The following is a 17,302-nucleotide window of genomic DNA, read 5'->3' as shown; positions in this document are numbered from 1 at the left end:
AAGGTTGGCCGTTGAGTCCATTTTGGTTATCAGAGTTTTTCTGCTCCTGCTGTAAGTTCCAGAGCTTCCTTTCAAGTAAAAAATTTGAATATCTAAGGTTTCAACATAACAAAAAAGCACATGAATTCCAAATCACAGTAAATGGCTTCTAAGAAGGTTGTAAATTGAGTGACAGAAGAGAAGTCATTTAAAGGAACCCCCACTAAGAACACAAGGCAGCACCCAAATAAATCCATTTTAATTTTCACTTTATTTCAGTTATATTTCAAAGCTGTGATCTCATGACTGGAGAGAGAAGCAGCTCATAGAAGAGCCTAAGTTCAAAGGAACTGAAATTTAGCCTGGAATGTAAAATTGAGGACTTTTGCTTCTAAGAGTGTGATTGTAGAAATGCCAAGGTTGAAGCATGTGGGCTGGGTGCTACAGCAGAATTAGTAGTCTAGGGTGACCCTGCAGGTGTTGGCGAATGGCCATGAAGTAATGCTCTTTACAAGAGGAAAGCTTGTACCTGACAAGCCTTTAGAAAGGTGCATTTCTCTTAAAAGACTTCTCCTGTCCTTCTAATCTAGAAGGGACATTACAAACTGCTAATAAATGGTGAAATTCATGCTTTCAGAGATTAGATTTCCCCAGAGCTGAAATAAAGCATCCTTTAGCTTGCTCCCACCCAGGGTATCCCATTGGATTCCCTGCAGAATGCTCTCTGCTTGCACCCTCTGGGAAGGTTGCACAATGGATCAGTAATCTCTGTTGTCTGCCTTTGCACTGGGGCTCTGGCTTCCAGAGGGGAAAATAGCTACACACACAGGGAAATGGCATAAGTTAAAATCGTGCAAGCCTGGTTGGGTAATGACTTTCCCAGGATCCAAGTCTTTGCCTTCAGGATACATGAAGACAGAAAACAATGTTTTTCATTCAACATTTATAGAGAACACACAAAGTACATGGTACAGTGCTAAATCCTGGAGGGCATGCAAGAGTAGGCAAAACATAATCCCTGGCCAGAGGATTCCTGACAGGAAGGCTGTTTCAAGTATCCCCAGACCTTAGGACTCTTCAAGAAATTCTCGGGTGAATAAAATTGCACTCAGTATTTTAAATAAACATGGAAAAGGATACTGCTAGGGCAATACATCCTCAAGGAGGCAGGGCATGTAAATGTGCTTGAAAATAATATTTCTAAGTTTTACAGAGTGGCGGATGAATGAGGTAGGGGGTTTAAGGGGCTGAAGGCGCCAGGGTGGCCACACTAGCCCTTTCTCTCAGGAGCCTGACTTCAAAGAGGCACCGATCAGCTGTCTGCACAGTTAGCTGAATCCGAACAAAGGAGGCTGGCACTTTTACCTGGGATGTGGCTAACTTGGAGGAAAAGTGGCCTCCAAGAAGGAAAAAGGGCAACCTTGCACCTGGAGTGAGAAGCGCCCCCAGCTACCCAACCGTGCAAGCTGACCGCATCCTCCATCGACCTGCCCCTGGCTCCCCGCTCCGCATCCTCTACTCGGGCCAGGCGGTGGGCCGCGCTCGGCCGGATTCCACCGCCCCCTCCACGCCCGCAGCCCTCGCGCAAGCCGGCTCCAGCCAGCGATCTGCCACGTGCGCCCGGGTCCTCCGCGCGGCCCCTCATTGGTCCGGGCGCCCCCAGTGTTGCAGCGGTAACCGTGGGGTCCCGATTTCTGCCCCCCCGCCTCCCCCCAGCACCCAGCCACAGTCCGGACAGCGGTGGCGGGAGCGAGCGGCTCGGCCCCTCCTAGAAAGGGCAGCGCGACAGCGGGCTTTGGGCGCCGCCTCTGCTGCACCCGTGGCTCCGAGTGCTTCGCTCGGCTCAGCCCCGCGCGGATCCGGAGCCGCGCGCGCCGGGCTGCCTTGCCCTCCTCCTCCGCCGCCGCCGCCGCCGCCGCCCCGCGGGCAGCTCCTTGAGGCGAGGCGCTCGGTCCATCCTTCTTCCCAGGTTGACGGATTTCCGGGGGGTGAAGAATTTCGCCTCGGTCCCTGCGAGCATCTCGGCCTCTCTTCCCCTCCCCTCGCGACGCCCCCACCCCGTGGGCGCGCGCGCGCGCGCACAGACACACACTCCCACTGGCAGGCGCGCGTGCGCGAGCCCCGAGTCGCGGAGTCTCCGGCGCCGCTCAGCACAGCCCGCTCTCTCGGGCGCCGCTACTCACACAGGCTTCCAGCCGCCACGGGGCGTCCTCTGTCTGCGGCAGCGGCGGCGGAGGCGGCGGACGGGACCGCGGCTGCAGCCCGGCCCCTTCTCGCAGCTCCGTGCCCGGGACGGAGTCCGGGAGAAGCGGAGGAGGACACCGAGACGAGGAGGAGCCGCGCCCGGCGCCGGGCTCCGCGCGACGGGCTGTCTCCGCTCCTGGAATCGCGGCCCCAGGTAAGCAGCTCCGGGGCCCGCAGCATCCCGGGAGCGTCCGGTGTCGCCGCCGGGCTTCCCCAACCCCGCCCCCGCCCGGGCACCGGGGTACTGGCTTGGGGAGGAGAGGGCAGGGGTGGGGGAAGGTGGCTGGAGCCAGAGGTGAGGCTGGTAGGGTGGGTGTTTGGAAGTGTGGGGGCTTGGGCAACACCCCCGAGCCTTTCTTCGCCCTGCCCCAGTTCCAGCTCTGTCACTTTTAGGAGCCCGGGGGTGTCCGGCGCCCCAGACAGCTGTTCGCCTCTCTCCCCGCTGCGGGCAGCCAGCGTTGGCTCCGAGCTCCGCACCCGCCGCGCGCCTCCTACCTCCCGTGCACCTTGGACAGCGCACCCCGCCTCCCACCGCCCCCCTGAACCGCACACGGGACTGCGTCCTGCTCCCGCAATCCCCCCGCTGCCCTCTTCTTTCCAGGTTGCCACCGTCCTGCCCTGCATCCCTTGTCCTCCCCGCCTCGGCGGACTCCGCTCTGGTGCGGGCCAGAAACTTTCCTCTTTGCCTCGCCTGCGCTGGGTACTATTGTTGTTGTTGGTGACTGTCCCCTTCAGGCGGGTAACTCAGACGCCTTGGATAGGTCCTCCTCGGTGGGAGCCTGTCCTGCCCCGCCGAACCCAAGGCAAAGGAGGCAGTGAGCAGTTGGACTCGGAAGCTGCCAGGGTGCAGAACCCGCGCCTCTCCGACTTCCCACCTACCGGGACTCGACACGTGCGCGCCTCCCACGGACACAGACACGGCCCATCCCGGACCACCCTCGTCCTCCCCCTTCACGGCCACGGCCACCCCATAGGTTGGACACCCGGGGCTCGCGGGGCCTGATTGGCTAAAGGGGTAACCCGGCCTCCTTTTCGGAGTGGGGGTGGTTCTGGTGTGTTGTAGTTGTCATCCCCAGGCGCTGAAGTGGGGTCTACAGGTAGCGAAGCTGGTTGGGTAGGATCCTCGCGTCCCTTTGTGTATAGCTACTCAGCCACCCTCTTTCCTCCACACACACTCCTGCTTTTCTCCTTTTCTGGCTCTTTCTCAACATTTTACTGCTGTAACCTTAAAAATTGGCCTGGAACCCTACTTTTATTAATATTATATTTGTTCGTTGGCAGTGGTTTTAAAAGCAGATCTAGAAGAAGGAAGGAAACTGTGTGGGAGGTTCATGGCAAACTGGGCTGCACATTTGTGTCCAGTAGTTTGGAGAAAGTAATGGGTGCCTAAGGGATTTGAAGAGGGTTGAAAAGGTGGGAAGGAAATTGTTTTTTTGGAGGAGAGACAGAGGTGAGCAAGCTTGGAAAGCTGAGGGAGATGGAAGTGGGTCATTTGTGGGGTGAGATGTGAAAGAGAAACCCAGACTGGCGCTCCTGGGAGGTGAAGGTAGGTGCGTTTTGGTTTAGTTCGTTATTAACATACTTAATTTCTGTTTTGCCCTTGGAGACTTTATAGTAATAATGTCAATCCATTTAGAGGATTTTGCTTATTCCAATTTCTTGAAATATATAGATTTGCAACTAGTAATAAATTTCAAAAAGTGAATTTCAAAGGCTTCTCTGAGGGACACACTAAAATAGGTTAAGTTAGAGTGCCTTTGCAATATTGTGAGGGAAGACTGGTGAGCATTGCATAAAAGTCAAAGATTGTTCTGGCATTATTTAGGGCCCTTGCAGAAGTATATAAGTATGCATAAACAATACTGATTTCTCTTCATTTCAAAGCATGATTGGCTCTAGCATTTTGAAGCTTTAATTCCTTCAGGCTGTTTTGATGTTGTGTCTGTACATCAAGAATATTGTTAATTCTTATCTTTAGAAGCCTTGTCGCAAAACAAACAGCAACTGATGCAAGTTAATGTTGACAACTTTATATTGAGTACGCTGTGTGTTATTTTATTTGTAAGCTAGTAAAATATGCAAGAGTAACATAGCATGACTGTTATTCCCCAGGGACCCATATCAAAACAAAGTGGGAATCACATGAGGCTATTCCAGGGAGAATAATTCAATTATTTAAAAAATGAATATATTTTAAGATTCTTGGGTGTAAACAGCAACTGAATTTTCCCATTTGAATTATTATCTTTGTACACAGTGGTAGCACATGATATTAAGTAAAGTAGCATATTAAATGTTAGATGATTATGAAGTAGATAGTAAAGGCTTTCCGTTTATTATTTTATTTAAGTAGACAGAATATTCTGACTGTATGAATTTGATGCTACTGGCAAATTGGAAGTTATTGCTATTGTTGAGAAAATAATTTTTAGTATGTTTTCATACCTTTAAGTCATGCCTTGATTTGCCCTCGGGGATTTAGATTCTAGTTTTTGGCCTATCAGATATAATATATTTGGAGGTAGTAAGGAGAAGAATGTATATAGTCACACATATGCATATATGCAAAATATATGCATGTATATCAGCACACAGCTATATATTAATATATATAGTTTTGGAACACATTCAGTGTGTTTGTTTATATATATGTTGTCATCATTCTTAGAAAATTTTCTTATATCTTCTTGTCCAAAAGGTGGCCCTGTTTTAAACTGTAGAAAGCATTATCACCAGTAGAATTGGCCAATAGATCATGGAAACAGACAATAGTATTTTGTTGCTTGGCAACCACTTACTGTGAATGAAAAACAAAGCAGTGACAGCTGCTTCCACATCCTGATACTCATATTGTAGCTCAGGAATTGCAACCCTCAAATGAGACAAATCTACTAAGTTTCATCTGAGTAAAGCGAAGCTGTTTCTTTTTGGAGATGTTTTAAAAAATAATACTTAAACCTTTTATTATAATAATAATTATATTGTTATTGCGAGGTGAAATGAAACATCTAATTTCAGTTGCCCTCTTTAGCCCAGTGTAAACTGAAAAATGCAAGATTGGGAGGCGTGTTTAGCCTCTTCTTATTCTTCCCTTTATAGTCCAGTAAGCACGCTTTCTGCTGCCATAGGTACTCTTAGAATTTTACAGAAACTTTGGAGCTCTCGCTGATACCTAAATAAACAGCTGGATTTTAACTGCTAGGAGGAGATTAGAGATTGATGCTCTGGCATAACCCTTTAATTTTCAGACCCTGAGGCACAGTGAGGTGATGTGACTTGACCCCAGGGACAAAGCCATTTCCATAATGTCTTCCCTCAGGTCACACCTGAAAAAAATTTCCCCTCATTTCCTCCTCCTTTTTTGTTGCTCTTTATTTACATAAAATTTATAACCAAGATATTTATCCTAATAAAGATACTTAGAAAATCCAGTGATATTTGGAAGTGGGAATTCAGTTTTGACACTAGACTGTAGTTTAGGATCCGTTGTATACTGTATACTCTGCCTTTAACCTCTGAAAGTGCAGACTCCCACCTCTCCCCAGACTGGAGAAGCCCAGTCCTTTTCCTTGGTAATTGTTTACAGCTTTGGACAATCTTTAATGATCTACTATTCTCTATGTGAATGTTAAACAGGGATGAGATTGAAGATAATGTTGGTCAGCTTGTATACCTGCAAGAGTTTACACATTACAGCTAATTAATCACTGGTTCCAGCCTTCTGTCTGCAACATGATAGACATACTGTTGTGGTGGTGATCTGGGCTCTTTAATGTATGTGAGACGGACTGTGTCATTGCATAATACTTGTTTCAGTCTTTTATCACAGCTGTCTTGCCAAAAGTGTTACCTGAGGCCTGTTTGCGGAGGACAAGCCATTTATCTGTGAGATAGTGCAGATTGTTTCTCAACTCTAAAAGATAATGCATAGATTGTTGGGGGAGGCAAACTTGGATCACATATGTATTACTAAGCATCCCTTCTAACTTAAGAAGTGTATCACATGGGTGATGTGTTTTGAGGTTTCTTATGCTATTTTAAAGAATCTATAATCCTTTGATAATATTTATGATGAAGGTAGGCATTTAATTTTAATATGACACTTAAAGTAGAAAATTTTGGACTGGACTGGTTGGAGAAACAATGGAGTGACAGTATTAAGTACCATTGAAGAGCCATTTTTACCAGAAAAGCATGCACTTTAGCAGATTTGTAGGGGGGAAGAAATTGATTTACAGCATGTTTAACCTAGTTTTAGAAGTCTGCTATTAACTTGTTCTAGCTAGAAGGATTTTCAAGTAGAATAATAATTTGGCAGATTTCAAGTGAATGTCAACTGATTTAAAACAAAACAAAACATTTTCCACAGTCTGGCTATGAGTTTGTCCAAGACAAGTATTTTTTTTTTCTTCTGGATCCTCTAGGATTAATCTAAATGTTAAGGTTATTATTATTTTTAAATTCTGAACTATTTATTTCTCTTTATATTGTGCCATATTAAACATGCTGTTCACACATTTTACTGGAATCTTGAAATTTAACTAACTTCCCTGTCCTACCTTCATTACAAGATAATGTGTGTGTATGTATATATGCAAACATATACACAGTACTTACACTTTTTTCTTTGTTGTTTTCATCCTTATGATTGAATACAAAAGAACTTGATTTGTGTTCTTTTTTAATATAGTAAAGAGAAGCCATAAGCAAGAGATATTTACGTTTTCAATTTTCTTATGTCAGCTTCTGCTATTATAGCCTGTAAACTCTCACCCACACAAATAGGATGATTACTAAAAACAAGGAAACAAATAAATACACATCTAAGCATCATCCCATTTGCTATCCTCCTGGCTAGCCAAGAAAGCATGTTTTCTCATTCTCAGACACATATATTTTCACACACACACCCACATACATATTGAGTTTAAGGTCCTATAGACTCTTGTTTTTTATTATAAGAGTATTTGATTGGGAAACCTGTGTATGGCAGTTTTAAAAAGCAAATACTACATATTCATTTTTTTAAAGAAATGCAATAGCATTTGGAAGAATTAAATTGAAGTATTCCCTTTGGAGATGTTTCAAATTTATGCTGAGACTGTAACTCATGGCCCTTACAACAGTGCCTACAACAACAGAGCCAGGCACCTGGTAGGAACTCAGTGTGTATTTTATGGATTGTGCACTTGCCTCCCTTCTTTTTCTAATGTTGCAAATGTCCCAATTTGTATTTATATGAAGAGTAAAAGTTGAAAAAATGGAGAAGATATTATTGTGGTTTTTAAAATTGATTCTGACACTGTATTAAAGGGTAGAAATAATTAACTTAGCCGGTGATATTTTGGAATATATTTATTGTTAGTATAGAAAGTTACACTAGGGGTATTGATTTTTCACAAATACAGCCATCCTGAGTACAGACTTAGCTCTTTAATAGCCCACAGCAGCATAACAAAGGTTATGGCAGCTAGTCCGAAGGAATACTTTATTTAGTTGGAGCTGGAGGGTGAAGCTTGCTAGCCACAGTGTAATTATCCAGACTGGAATGTGGCCAAGGTGCTGTGCTTCACATCCCAAACACTGGGAGAAAAGCCACGATGAAGTCTTTCGTGACTTACGACCTCGGCTTTGGTCTCATTTGCCGGAGAGCACCTTGCAGAGCTTGAAAACTGCCCAGGCCGTTGTGCACGTAAGGGCTAGAGCCCAGGGTGCCCATCTAGATTCCCCGTACCACATTTCTGGTCATTGGAAGAAGTCACCATCCCAACCAAGAGTTCAGTGCCATGGAGAGAAGACTTGCTTCTTTATCCTGCTCCCTCTTTGTGAAGTCTCTTGGGGAAACCCTGGCAGAATCACAAGGCAGGAAAAATCTGACAAGCTTCCAGTTCCTCTTGAAGAATCCTTCAGCTTTCTACCACTCTCTAGGTGTTTCTTTCCTTTGTAGGATTTAATTCAGTTTCTTATCAGCAAGTCTTTGTTAAGGTCATGCTAAAAACAGTTACAGTATTTTTTTGGGGGAGTAATTATTGAGGGTCTTGCATATAGTAGGAGCTCAATATTTATTTGTTTAGTTTTACTAGTGGAATTGTACCTGCTATTTTGATATGGAAGACAGTTTTGCTCAGGAAACCTACCATACAATACAATACAATACAATACAATACAATACAATACAATACAATACAATACAATACAATACAATACTATTTTCTTTTAGGACTATTTCTTTAACAAACATTTATGGAGCATTTACTATGTGAATGGCATAGTATTTGGCTCTAGTTGTCATAAAGATTGTTAAGGCACAGCTTGTGCTCATGGAAGAGAATATATGCTATTTGCATGAAGTGTATACATTCGGTGTGGTTTTAAAATGACCATGCAGGGTGGTCAGTAGGACTGGAGAGAAGGGCAAGAGACAGACCATGGAGGACCTAGTAAGCCCCACCAAAGATTTTGCACTTAATGATATGTCTGTGTTTCACAACCTACCTGTTCAAAGAAATCCCATGAAATGCCAGTATTGATTCCTGGGTCCCTGCCCCCCAGACCCACTGAATCAAAATCTTCAGAGAAGTGGCATGGCCAGTTTCATGCTCATATGCCAAGATGTTCACTGCTGTAGTACATGTCTGCAGAAATCTTCAGCAGGTACCTACTGTTTTCCACCTGAGGGCTTTCTCACTCCTATGTGGGACAGCTTGGTAGGGCGGTGAAGGAAACTGCCTCAAAAGTGGACTTCAGACAGTGACAAAAGAGAGCTGGGCGGTAATGCACGAGCATCCTGGAGTCTCAGGTGCAATGATTGACACACATTCTACACTGTGTCCCAGAGTTCCCCAGTGAAACTGAGCCTCAGTTGTCCGTAATGGCAGTCTGCTAGGTAACCTGTTTTATTGACTATCTCCATTTCCTCTACCAGTAGTTCCTATGAATCCTCCCAAATAAATAACTTGCATTTACATTATGTCTCAAGGTCTGTTTCTGGAGGAACCCAACATGTGATAGTGAAGAATCTGCTTAATTTTTATTTGTTGTTAGTGTCCCCATTGGTTTTTATAATGAGGCAAACTTAGAAGACCCAGCCTTAGTTGATAGAGAGTTACTGAAGGACTAAGATAAGGGCATTGCATTACCACTGTTTGATTTGCAACTTAGAAAGATCATGCGGTCAGGTGAGTGGGGAATGAACTGATGGAGGGAGAGTTGGGGACATGGAGAAGAGCTAGGAGGTGTCCAGGCAAACACAATGATGAGCACCTAATCCAAGGGAGTGTCTCTGGGGTGGCGGTGGGGAAAGGATACAAGACGGATTTGATGGGAAGCTGTTTGGAAACGTCAGCATGGCACAGAGGCCTGCGACATGTGGTCACTTAGCTCACTGCCATTCCAAAAACAGGATTTACTCTATCCCGCACCATTGCCTGGCCCGTTAGGCTTGGCACCCCTTGAGGGGCTGAGACTCCTCTGTCTTTCCTGTAATTGTGGTCAGGATTACTAGATTTAGGTAGGGCGATTCTGGGCATAAGTAAAAGAATAAATTAAAGGATATAAATAATTCACTACCAGATTATTAAAAGAAGAAAGGTACATATTGTGGAGTTGTAGAAAAGAAGAGTTGGAAGATGTCTGTGATGCATGTTCACTTTGTGATTAATGGTCCTCCCCCCCGCCCCCGCCCCCCATACTTTTGTCTAAGAGGTAATTTTCATCTACCATCAATTTCTGGAAGACCTAGCATGCACTTATGTCTATTGTTTCCCCGATCCTCTAATATCCTGTATTTTAGCTAAGTGATTGAATGGTAGTTGGGGGTGGGGCGGTTCTTTGCTCTTGTTCTGTCAAAATGCCAGGCTTTTGACTGCAGTTTCTCCTGCCCAGTCTTAGGCCACCAGTCCCCCAAAGAGATCAGAGGGTGGGAGGAGGAAAGTATAAATCCATAAAGAGAACCATTTTGAATTAAATGCTTAATTATGAAACGAGCAGGTTTAAACTTGTTAGATGATAGGAAATAAGATCAGGCAGCCTTCTAATTGTCTCGTGTATGAATACTAATACTCTGGCTCTGTCTAGTGAGAAAGGCAAAGACCGAATAATGAAAACAGAGCACCCTCAGACCGTCATATTTCTGCAAAAGTAGAATTGAGCCAGTGACAAAGAGGAAACCAAATTATGAGAAATCGTTGAATGGTCAGCAAGGAGCTCACTGGCCTTACTTGACAGTGAGAACAAATCATGACAGTAGAAATACTGAACGTATAAGTGTAAAGAGGCTGGAGACACTATGGGTGTAACACGGTAGAAAGGAAGAGGCCGTGTTAATTTAGCATATTATACACATTTATGATTTTTAATTTTTTAATCATTTATTTAAAAATATTTTTATTGATTTCAGAGAGGAAGGGAGAGGGGCAGAGAGACAAAAACATCAATGATGAGAGAGAATCATTGATCGGCAGCCTCCTGCATGCCTCCTACTGGAGATTGAGCCCACAACCTGGGCATGTACCCTGACCAGGAATTGAACTGTGACCCCATAGGACGATGCTCAACCACTGAGCCATGCCAGCTGGGCCATTTATTATTTTTTAAATTAAAATTTTTATTTGCAGATAATTATAGATTCATATGGAGTTGTGAGAAATAATTAAAGATATCCTGTGTGCCCTTTACCCATTTCCCCTCAATGGTAATACCTTGCGAACCTATATAGTACAATATCACAACCAGGATATTGATTGATATAATCCACTAATCTCATTTAGATTTCTCCAATTTTATTTCTACTCATTTGGGCGTGTTGTGTTTGCATATGTGCATATGTGCATTTTTTTCTATTTAATACTGATGATATTTTATTTTGAAAAGAGTCTTTTCCATTCTAGAATTTTGAAAATAAAATTCACTTGTTTAGACTAGTCCTGGCTTAACTGTAACTGAAGAAAGGTGCTATAGAACAAATTCCTCAACCCCCTTCCAGGTCTGTGATTCTGCAGCACATCATCAGGGCCACCTGAACGTGGCAGCAAGGTCACGGGGCATTTGGCCAAATGTAGCTTTCACTTTATTTATTCCTTGCTTACCATTATATGGCAGTAAGAAAACCTTTTAAAAGTGTGACTGTTGTAAAAGAAGCTTGCTTATTAAAGCTATTGTTACTCCTCTTCCTTGTACCAGCATTTCTATCCTTCCCTTCCAGTATTCCCCGCCCTTCCCTCTTCCTCTTTGTGTTGCTTTTCCAGATTTCTGAGTCAGCTGGCTCCCATGTGAGAGGCACATGGGAGATAGCAGGGAGAAGGGCAGAGTATTAGTATTCATATACAAGATTATTAGAAGCCTGCCTTTTGTTTTCTTTTCTCTAGCCTCCTGTGGCATCTCTGACAGTGGGAATGCCTCCTTTGAAGCACCGCTCATACTTGACAGACTTCTGATTCTAGCTTGGCCCATGGACTCCAGCAACACCACCTGCTGCAGTTGTCTCTTTAGCCTTGGCAGGTAGCAGCTTCCTGCTCCTGGCAGCCTCTGGATTACCTCAGTATCCTGTAGTAGGCTCTCTGCTCCTCCATCACCTGGGCAACCAATTCTCTATGTTAAATTCTCTCCATGAAAAAATACTTGAAGAGATTATTATTTTCCTAGTTAGACATTCCCCAGTTCCTCAAAGCATGGCGATGATACACATCTGATGAGGTTTTCCTCTTCTGACATTCTGGTTTCTTCCACTGCAAAAATCTTGCCAGCTACAATCAGAATAGAAAGTACCTGCATTTAGGACCTCTGCCCTTCCCCCAGGAATCTCTGTCCCTTTACTGACTGTTCCTTCCTTCCTAGTCTCTGGTTTTCCAAACACTAATTTCCCTTTGTCCAATATAACACTCATTTCTCTTTGTCATATATATTTGGCATTTGGCAATTCCCCCCATTGTCTTTGTTAATCCGTTCTTGAGCTCCTCTTTTACCAAGTGTGTCTATCTGATCTTCTGCCAGTAGTGCTTACTGACCTCATTGCCGTGTCTAACATCCTTATGCCTGTATTCACAAGTTGGTCCCATGACTCAGTCCTAAATGTACTTTGGTTCACAGGGCAGACCTCTGCCACCTGAGGGTTTGGTTTTGCTGGCACTTCACTTTGCTGCCCTAGCGTGCTTTTTAAATATGTGTTATCAGACTCCTTGACCTCATCTCCTATAGAAGTACATGTGATTCTGTAACAGAAACAACAGTAAGAATGTTAGTAAGGATGCTTTTGGAAGAAGGAAACGGGACTCAAGTAGCATCTTTAAATATAAAGCAAGTGTAGAAGCCCTGTCAGATGAAGCAAAGCTGGGGCCAATGTGGTGGACACACAGCTGCCTTAACAAAAGGGGCACAATAGAGACACTTGGTATTTTAGAAAAGGTATTAGGGGATGGAGTGAAGGCTCTGGCTCCTCCCCTGTTGGGGGCAGTCTTGGTGGTTGCTGCCACAGTGGTCCCATAGTTGGCACATTGGGCAGCTTCATCCCTTCTCCAGGCATTCCCTCGCCGAGCACAGAGAGCTGGGAGTTGGAACAGGGAGAAAGATTTAAAGTTCTCTGCACTATGTTCAAAAGGTCGCACAGACAATGCAATTGTAGGTACCCCATCCTCAGATGGCAGAAACAGTACCTCTAGGCACATAGCACACATGAAGATAGTTGTAATCTCAGTGGCCATGGGAATCACCACGAGGTCTATAGAATTAGGCCTGGGGAAATTCAAAGCTGCGGCTGAAGAAGACTATAAATATTGAACACTAGGCTGTGGCATGGGCTTTAAGTGTATTCAGGTCTTCATGTTCTGCTGTTGCAGTGGGAACAGGGCTGGGGGATGTGTTGTGGGCTGGTGGGCACGGTTCTGAACAGACAGAGCTCTTTGGGGCTGCCCGTTGGACCACTCTCCATAATGACCACAAGTGGCAGCAGGACTGTGGATGAGGCGGCCCTGGGTAAACTAACAGTAGGAAAACAATGTTTATTTTTAATGGGCATAAGCTTTGAAGGTAAGTAATTAAGACACACTTTAGCCTCATGGACAAATTAGGGTTCTCGTTAATACAAATGCAAGAATGGAAAAAGTAAATCACTTGCACACTAAGGAGCATTTTGTTCAGTAACAAAACACCTTTTATGCCTGCTGTTACGTGAGCTTTTTCTCTTACTTACCTTTTTTCTTTATTTCTCAGAACGGACTGAATGCAGGGCCCTTTTTCCCTGGTAGTACTCTATGCCCTTTCCTTCAGGAAAGTGGTGCCCACACGAGAACCCCACAACAGTTTCCCATGGCATCTTTCTGAAGACTGGTCATTTACCCATTTCAGTTGCATCTTTATGCAAAAAATGTAGTCTCTGTTTCTTTCCTTATGACTTAGTAATGTGCAGAGGCACAAGGAGAATGTTTTTAAATAAAATTTTTTAAGCAGTAGGGACTTGACTTTGTCCAGAAACGAAGCAGGTGCAGCAGAAGTTAAAGAAGCTGTTTTCTGTGCATTGGTTGGTATATTGTGTTGAGTTGGCTCTAAGCAATTTCTAATTATTCTCATCTGGTTGTTAAAAGAAAAATGTTGATATATATCTTAAATCTCACATAATGTTGTGGCCTCTCTTGCTACTCCATTTGTAGTAGAGATTTAACATTCTTGGAAGAAGGCACGCTGCATACTCATTGTGCCAGAAGAATGGGTGTTTATTGTGCCATGTTCATGCTAGGAAATGCAGTAATGAACACAAATGACCACTGTTTCTGTCCTCCTGTGAGTCCGCAGTTTACTAGAAAGGATATTAAGCAAAAAAAAAAAAAGTAATTATATAAATAGAATTCATGATAAGTAGTTGGAAAAGACCAGCTTTCTCTGAAAGGTTATAAAGAGGGTGGAGTGGTCAGGGAAGGCTTATATGGGATAGGAACTTAGAAATTAAGACCCAAATAGGAATTGGGATTATCCAGGTGGGAGTCCAGTGTTGGAAGCCCTGATGAGAGAAAGCGCTTGGCTTTTGAAATCATGGAAAGAGAGCCAGTGTGGCTGGAGTGCAGAGAATGACGGTGGACAGTGGCTCGGAATTAGGCTGTTGAGATGTAGGTTAGGGCCTGATTATGCTGGACCTACTAGGCCGTACTAAGGATTTTGGATTTTATTCTAAGTGCAATGGATAGTCGCTGAAGTGTTTTTGTTTTGTTTCATTTTCTTTTTTCAAACTGAGGTGAAATTCATGTAACATAAATGAACCATTTTAAGGTGAACGAAGTAGAGGCATTTAGTGTATTCACAATGTTGTGCAACCACAATCTTGAATCTATTATAAAATGTTTTCATCACCCCAAAAGGAAACCCAATACCTATTAAAGGGTTTTAAGGGAGTGATGTGGTGTGATTAGTAGTATGTATGATCTTTCTGCAAGTTTCTGAGAATAGATTGGAGAGGGCAAGAGTGGAAGCAAGACAGTCCACTGGACATTATGCTCAAGTCCAGGCAGAGCATAATGGTCTTGGTGGCTTCCTGGACAAGAGACAAGAACAGTGACCACAGATATGGAGAAGAGTGGAATTATCCAAGACAGAGTTATATAATCAGGTTTGATTACCTATAAGTGACCTAGTCACCTTGTAATTGTCTACATCACTGTTTCCCAAAGATTAATCCATACCCTGTTCAGTTCTATCTAGGATGCTTGTTAAAAGCACAGCTACTTAAGTCTACCTCAAGATACTAATGCCAATGGACCGAGGAGGGACTCTAAGGAATTCTTATTGCAAATGAGGCTTGAGAACCACTCACTGTTGTCCTCTTTGTCATTCTTATGCCTTTTAAGATTGAGGACTACCAATAGTCCATCAAAGGAGGATGAATAAGAATGAGACACAGAATAGACAAAGGATAACCTAGTGCATGCTTGTAATTTTGAGTGTGAGGGATGCTTTTTGGGGGTTGCATTTCAAATTTGATCCTAAAGGCAGATATGTTATATGGACCATTTTATGAGTGGTGTTTATTTTTTATTCTTTTCTTTCTTGGAATATTGTGACTCTCCCAGAATTAAATGGTGACTGACTGAGAACAATGGTGTTACCTTGAAATACAATGCAATTATAGTGTAATAATTTATTGTAAAAGCAACAAATAACTGCTGGAAATTAACTTGTAAAACAAATCATTGTAGTATTATTTACAGTTACCTTGTATCTACAAGATTCCTATTACTTTAAAGAGATGTTAACTCCAGTTAACTGATTTTAGAAGCCAGAGTTTTGGAGACTTTATAGTCAGAAAACCCTACAAGCTGTAGTTAAAAATCACCAATAAACAAATCAACATTTTGTTTTTGACTTCCGCTATTTTTTTTTCTAATCCAATGTGCTTAACCTTTTGCACTCGGATGTCGAGTGTGACTCTACACGGTTAGCATTAGAATAAAGGAATCGAGAAAAAAGCAAGCGAGTGCAAAGGGTTAAAGTGACTGGCCTAAGGCTCTGTTACTGAGGAGGGGGGTTTGGTCCTTGGGGGTTTATCCCCATAAGAACGTGTGTTTGATATGCAATGGCAGTCAGGGATTAAACCCTCTACTCTAACTCACAACATAACACCTCAAACCAGCCGCCCCTCTGCAGCTTCTGAGTGGCCTCAATGGCACTTGCCCTTTTCTGGCAGCAGCTGTGTGCAGCTCTCCCAGTACCTTTGGCCCTTCCCCACCGTGACGCTACCTTTTTGCAATAGGAAGTGCTCGGTTTTTGTAAGGTGATGTTTCATTTTGATTGATATTATTTCCACACTTCCAGAAAGACACTAAGGCACCTCTGGCTGTGTGTTTTGTTTTTTTTTCAGCATGTACAAATTTTATATCTTAAAGTGGCTTCATTGCATCAACATGGAATTTTATAATGAAATAATATTTTGAGCGCCTGACAAGCTTCTTCGACTTTTTTTCTTGGAACCCTTAACGTTAGAGATGAATATGAGGCAAAGCTCTTTGTTAATTTTACACTAAAGATAAATAGAATTGGTAAATAGCCAGCTTTTCAATGGGAGAAAAAAAAGGGGACATATGCAATACTTTCAACAATAAAGATTAAAAAAATAAATAGCCAGCTTTGTTTAAGCTTAATTTTTCTGTTCCACAAAAATTTATGCCATCATATAAGAGCAAATGCTATGGAATACAAAAAGGAGAGTGAAATTACTCAGAAATACTAGAGATAATAATTGCTGACCTTTTAATAAAATTCTTCCAGGCGCATTTCTTGGCCTCTCTCTCCCTCCCTCTCTCTCTCTCTCTCTCTCTCTCTCTCTCTCGCTCTCTCTCTCTCCTCTCTCTCTCTCTCTCTCTCTCTCTCTCTCTCTCGCGCACGCGTGCGCGCGCGTGCACACACACACAATGGTAACATGTATATACAGTATATATATATATTCACGTGTACTGTATAGAGATTAAATTTTAAATAAATGGGATTTTGTTTTATGTGCTATTCTATAGGCTGCTGTTTCCTAACAACATGTGGTGGTAATCTTTCCATGTCAGTAAATATATATTATCTTTTAATGACTGAATACTTTTATTTGGTGCTTTTCCTTTAACAAAAATCCTAGGGCAAACTAGCTTAAATAATAAGAATATATTGAAAATTCCAGTGGGTAGGGACTTCTGGCATGATTTAATTCAGATTTAGGATTACTTTCTTTATACTTTTTTCTTTCTTACCCTTTTTCATGCTCCTTATGGTAGCAAAATAGCTGCACCTCTAAAGGCCCCTTCCCTCTTCAGAGGAGAGCTTCTCTTAATCATCAGACTAAAATCCTGGGCTGCCTTCTACTTGGACCACCTGAGGTAATGTGACCAGGGGACCAGGGGATACCCTTTGCATTGCTTCAGATTTGGGTAGAAGTTAATGCTACTTCCATGCAAACTTCACGAACAGGAAAATCAGAGTTCTGCTAGAAAAGATGGGGAAAGGGCTTGCTGGGGAGGCAGCTAATGGTATCTGTTAGAGTTTAAAAGGCTTACTGAGAGACGTTTATGTTGTTTCCAGTTTTTCAATCTAAAAGCCATCACTGCTCTAAGCATTC

The 17,302-nt window shown here is 43.2% G+C and overlaps 1 protein-coding gene across 1 annotated transcript in view; it reads left to right on the top strand.

Annotated features, from left to right (window-relative positions):
- The first annotated feature begins 2,222 nt into the window (after positions 1-2,222).
- Positions 2,223-17,302, top strand: part of ENOX1 (ecto-NOX disulfide-thiol exchanger 1) — a 587,874-nt gene continuing 572,794 nt past the window's right edge. The window contains exon 1 of the mRNA XM_079778563.1: positions 2,223-2,377. The gene's annotated coding sequence lies outside the window, so the exon portion shown is untranslated. The remainder of the gene's footprint in view (positions 2,378-17,302) is intronic.

The sequence above is a fragment of the Cnephaeus nilssonii genome (genome assembly GCF_951640355.1).
Source record: "Cnephaeus nilssonii genome assembly, chromosome: 8".
Classification (NCBI taxonomy): Eukaryota; Metazoa; Chordata; class Mammalia; order Chiroptera; family Vespertilionidae; genus Cnephaeus; species Cnephaeus nilssonii.
This window is presented reverse-complemented; position numbering and strand designations above follow the sequence as displayed.